This window comes from Gordionus sp. m RMFG-2023, chromosome 2 (assembly GCF_954871325.1).
Source record: "Gordionus sp. m RMFG-2023 chromosome 2, tfGorSpeb1-WG-v2, whole genome shotgun sequence".
Classification (NCBI taxonomy): Eukaryota; Metazoa; Nematomorpha; class Gordioida; order Chordodea; family Parachordodidae; genus Gordionus; species Gordionus sp. m RMFG-2023.
The window spans coordinates 4,778,917-4,785,317 of NC_088776.1; the positions used below are offsets into that span (position 1 = coordinate 4,778,917).

The 6,401-nt window shown below is 27.4% G+C and overlaps 1 long non-coding RNA gene across 1 annotated transcript; it reads right to left on the bottom strand.

Annotated features, from left to right (window-relative positions):
* Positions 1-228: 228 nt before the first annotated feature.
* LOC135924752 (uncharacterized) lies at positions 229-1,748 on the bottom strand. Its single transcript, XR_010571392.1, has 3 exons — positions 1,634-1,748; positions 1,084-1,264; positions 229-685 (listed from the first exon to the last, which is right to left on the bottom strand). It is a non-coding gene; the product is annotated as an uncharacterized LOC135924752 (long non-coding RNA).
* Positions 1,749-6,401: the final 4,653 nt, after the last annotated feature.

A 6,401-nucleotide genomic window follows, 5' to 3' on the forward strand; every position in this document is an offset into this window, starting at 1 on the left:
AGAATTTATTTTACTACCGATTTTTGTGCGATTGAATTTAATGCAGTCGTAAGCGACAGTTGAAAAGTTTATTGGAGCTGTACTATACCACATAGCCATAGGTAATCCTAACAGGAAACATAAAACTATAATGGAGGTCAATATATACTTGACATTCATCAAACCTTGCAATCGGTTGTAACTCAATAAAAAGCGTATCGCTATGTACCTATCAATGGACAATACGATAATCAATATGTCGGAAGTTTTTGAGAAAGTAAATTTTAAAGGGAATTCTACCACCGACAGAAATGAAACGTATGGGAAACGTTGGTAATAATAAGGAATATAGGAATCAAATTCCTTGTCATTCGAAAACCAAATGTCATGCTTCTTCCCCCAATAATATAATATAGGCCACGGTATCGCCATAATGCAAGACAAGAGATCAAATATTGCTATTAATTTTATGTAGGTGTAAGCTTTGGGCAACTGCTTAATCGAGGGCGCGGTTGTAGAAACCCTGTATCCTTTAGTCAATACATATATGATACAAGCGTTTCCCAGGAACCCTACGATGATGATGAGTGGAGTTAGCAAGCAATACAATACCCATTCCGATGTCAAAATTATTTGTTTATGGCTACCAACGTCTACAATGGAATGGCATATATGTTCCTCGGTGGCATTGCTGATATTCATAATTCTTTGTTAATAAAGAAAAATTGTTATTAACAGATTCAGGTCACATTTTTCATAATATTTAAATTTTAACCTTATATATAGAATATATATATACATAAAATTTATATATGATTTGACATTTTATTTTTTTGTTTTAAAGCCAAATCAAATTTTCGATTATTCAATATGGACCAATAGGAATTTCAATCCCAAACGAACCAATATGAATTTGTTTAAAGATAACCAGAATGGATCTTGACCGGAATAAGAATTGAACCGTCATACTTAACGGTTCGATACCCGGGTAAGAAAAAATATCTATTCCCGATACATTTAGATTTCGAAACATTATGGTATATTAAATAATTTACCAAAGGGATCGAATTATTAAAAGTAGTAGCATATATCTTAGAAGAAAACCTTATCAGTAGTCGGTTTATACGAGAGGCAAGACAAGACAAGATGCCATTCTTGGTGGTATGGGAGATTAGGACGGGAGTAGATAATCAAGAGTTGTTATTCCTTTAATCCTGGGTTTTGTTTTTGAAGCCTTCCTAATAAGATACGCATGGTGGCATGATTATTACCTAAAGACGTCATTCTTTACAGGAAGTAAAAATTTATAGATTAAAAAATTTTGAACATGTTATGATTGTTATTTACTGGCTTATATTTTTTAGCTATTTTAAAAGTAAAAACAATTTGGAAAAAGCACTCTGAATTTTAAACGAGACACAATTTTTGCTTAAGTGCACCAATCTCTTTTTATGATGTAATATAATTTATATTGTTAAAATATATAAATTATATCATTAATTATTAATATTAACTTGATATAATATTATTTTTTTTATAGTAACGTGGTAGTAACATATAAAGAAACACGCAAACGCTTATGTATTTGGCGAATATCAGACAATTGACCAATCGTATTCAAATAAATATATATAGTGATCATAAATCTATGTACCGTGAGCCTTGGAGGCGATGTCGTTTCTTTTCTTTAAAAACTATTTCCCATGGAAATCACGTGATCGATTAGCCTAATAGAGCTTAAATCTAGTCAAAGTCAATTTTTTTCCCCAACTTTATTAAAATAAATTAGCTGTTAAGAAAGAAAAACAAAAAAAAACTTACTTTTTTTTATCTTGAAGGAATGAGACTCATTTGTTAGAAATTTTAGATGAAACTATCCTATCGATATATTTAACGAGTTTAGTAAATTTAATAAGAATGATCAAGAAATTTCTGTCTTTATCCGCTTTTTTTATAAAGAATTTAGATTAAAGATTAAATTTAATAAGAATGATCAAGAAATTTCTGTCTTTATTCGCTATTTTTTCGAAGAATTTTTATTAGAGATTAGTATAAATTTAATAATAATGATCAAGAAATTTCTGTCTTTATTAGCTTTTTTTTCTAAGAATTAATTTTAACTATTTAATATGTTTAAGAAAAATGTTTTTTCAAACTCATCGCTATACATTGTATTAAAATTATATTATTTTTTCCCCATTAAATATTTTTTATAAATTTTTTTTAAAAAAAAACAATATATATTGACACCAAATTAGACTAAGTATAATTAGGGAATAAAAAAACATTAAATTAATAAAACGATATTTTGGATCGATACAATTTTCTAGGCTTAATGAACATAATTAAAAAATGATTAGGCGCCTAAATACTTATTAATTAAATTAACAAAACGCAAATAAATTAATATAAAATTAGTCTATTATATAATTGTTTATCATTTTAAATATAATATATATATTTTCTCTCATTATAGTTTGTAATAAAATTTTATAATAGATTTATTAAAATATATATATATATATCAGAGACCTGCAGGCCCGGCCCTAATCCCGGCCCGGCAAGGCCCGGGCCGGGCCTGAAAATATTTTTAAAAAAATATTCGTGCCGGGCTGAGCCGTAATTTTTTTATAAATTTATACAACATAAATTATTATATTCGTCAATTAGATATGGTTATAATGATTATATATAGTTATGATTAATATAAAGTTTGGTGAAAGTTAACACTAGCTAACACTCATAGTATCTGTTACATAATAAAATTATAGTTTTTGTGCCATGGAATAAATACGCAAAGGATTAAATACATTATTATATAATATATAATATGTTATATTTTTTATTAATTAAAATATCAATTTTTTTTTTTTATAAATACATAGTATATTCTCAAAATATTATTTACAAAAATTTTTTATAGTATCAATTTGTAATATACTAAATATCTGCTTATAGAATAAAAAAAAATAAAATACGTAGTGTTGTAAACTCATTTTGAGCCGATTTTTAAAAACGGCTAACTCAGTGTTTTATCCAGAAAAATATTGTGCAAGTCTGAAGATTTTGCTCATAGAAGGAACAAAGGTCTAGACATATAGTATCGAAATTTCGAGGCTTAGTCAATATTTTTCTGGCGAAAATATTGAGTTAGCCGTTTTTAAAAATCGGCTCAAAACGAGCCGTTTAACAACATTAGCTAATATACTTGCTTATTTAATGATAATACTCGCCGAAAAATATGATAAAATACCGAATAAGTGAATTTTTTGTATACACAAGGTCGAATATAATTTTAAATTTTTGAAAAAAAAATCCGAGCCGGGCCAATAATTTTTTAATCTGGGCCAGGCCGGGCCGTACAAATGGTATCTTGCAGGTCTCCGATATATATATGTAACGACGATCCATATTTATTCATAATTAAACATATAAGACTTCATATTTATTCATTAAAAACAACAATCTAATACCTATCCATTAAAAAAATATAAAGATTATAAATCATAATTATCCAGCTTCATATATTCTTCATTCCAAAAGTCCATTCTTTGTTCTTCCCAGCTGACATCTTCTCCAATTAATCCAATATCTTCAATCCAAATCTCCAACAAAGGACTTTTCTTTAACAATCACCCATGTGATGATCACGTTTTCCCTTCATCCACCAGGAAAACTAAAATCCACTGTCAGAAAATAAATGACATTTGATGTATTAAATTAAATTTATTTCTTCTTTTTTTCAACAGCTACAACACGCCCACCCTTCACAAGCCCAGCGTCCCTCCCTCTGTGTTGGTGTTGTATCGAATCGCCCTTTGAATTGTATCGAATCGCCCTTAGAATTGTATCGAATCGCCTCTTTGAATTTTATTGACTTTGAATGGTATCGACTTTGAATTGTATCGAATCGCCCCTTTGAATTGTATCGGGGCACGTGGAAACCTTTAGGGAATTTATCGAATCGTCTCCCCGTATGATTTATAATATAATATCTACGATACATTTCAATATTTAATCGAACACATATTATCAATAATGACATGTGCATTGGGGTATCTGCATTTATAATCTATGGAACAATGGACAATGTAATATCAGCAAAACATAATAATTCATTCATTTTAAGACATTTGGGAAATATGAGCTATAATATACATTATTTGGGTATGATTAATGGTAATTAGGAAATAATGATTTTACATATAATACTGTAATGTGAACACATTGTCTATGTGTGAAATGCAATTTCAACACAAGTAATTGTCCTTCTGTCATGTAAACAAAATCAATGCTACATTTCTATAAATATCTCCTAAAATAGATATAAAAATCCATTTTTAGGTATTAAAAATAATTGTGAAAATTTGCTGAACAAAGAATTTAAATAAATTTACAAGACATATGTATATAAAAGTAATCTTTTATAGGCAGGAAAAATATATAATATGTAGAAAATACAATATTTTCCATCTAGGAATTACTCAGTATCCTAAGAAAAATATACCCTTTCTACCTAACTCTGCCATCACAATTAGCACAAATTCACAAAAATGTAGAATGCAAAGTAACAAAAATTGAGAATATAATGGGCTATATGGTATATATGTAAAGAATTTTTAATATACCATCACAATATAAAATAATTTGAGTCTTTTCTTTAAAAAAAATGTTCATAAATAAATAGTAAATAGTGATGTGCTATAAAATTATCAAAGATAAAAAAATGTAATATGCAGCATAAATTTACAAAAAAAATTTTACACAAAAAAAAAACTTTCTCCAGTATGCAAACTAAACAATATTCTCACTTCAAAGCATACCCATCAACACGGGCTGACCTTATCTGTAAAAATATTTTCCCTTCACATCATTGCATACCATAAAAATAATATAATAATTGCAAATAAAACTTTTTATAAAATTTATAATTTAAAAAATATATATATATATATTAAATATAAAGATTTCATAATTTGAAAAAAAAATTATTATACATCATCTAATATATCATATAAATTCCTACCCAATTTATATGTATAATGCAGACACTAAATCAAAATAACTATCCCCATCTAACATTACAGATATTATTCTGACTTCATCATACTTCAATTCCTTTAAATTATCATTCATAATTAAATATATCATATGTGTAATTCACATTACACCCTATTTCATAAAAATGGTTAATTACCAAAATAAACAACATTAAACCCTCAATATATCCCTTAATAACATATCAACCTTAATTGAAACTGAATTACATATACAAAATATTAACATTAATTAATAATAAATTATCCCACACATATCCATCCCTTTAAAAACCCAAAATGCATAATTATATAACACATATTCTATTACAAAAGTCCATTTATATATATATTTTCATAAATTTCACATATTTAAATAATTAGCAATCCTTTCTGTCCTGCTGATCTTGAGGTCTTTTATCTTCCTATGACGGAATACCTATAACACCATTCAATGAGTTTTAAGGCATACCAAATAATAAGACCATAATTGGATATACAGTATAGATCTAGACATATAATATACCAAATATTACTGTCTTACATTCCTGATCTTATTTTCATATTCCTGCCTAATACCCATTACATACTTTCTATCTTAACCTTTGTAAGCTAAATATATAATATAAAATTATAGAAACCCTTAAACTCACCCCTTAATCTCACCTACCCCTGTATAGTTTCTAGTACTTGTGTTGTGGTTTCACAGTAAAATTCAAAATTACATGAAAAAAATGGTTCTTACCTTTTTATAACAAATAACTCTTGAATCTCCAGGTTCTGTACATGCATCACTTTCTTATCCTTTACATTGCATTGTGTTTCGCATTAATCCCTAAGTAAATCCTGAGGTCATCGTGCACCAATAACGACGATCCATATTTATTCATAATTAAACATATCATAAGACTTCATATTTATTCATTAAAAAACAACAATCTAATACCTATCCATTAAAAAAATATAAAGATTGTAAATCATAATTAGCTTCATATATTCTTCATCCCATCCATTCTTTGTTCTTCCCAGCTGACATCTTCTCCAATTAATCCAATATCTTCACTCCAAATCTCCAACAAAAGACTTTTCTTTAGCAATCACCCATGTGATGATCATGTTTTCCCATCATCCACCAGGAAAACTAAAATCCACTGTCAGAAAATAACTGACATTTGATGTATTAAATTAAATTTATTTCTTCTTTTTTTCAACAGCTACAACAATATGTATGTTAAAAAAGGAAAAAAAATTGTAACGAGAAAATTGTATTTGCTTTGCAGACCCAAAGAGTTAATATTAATTTTTTTTTTACAAATAGTGCTATAGTCTTTAGGTTCAGGAAAAGAATTTATACAAGCTAAATAATGTAAATTTAATTTATATTGA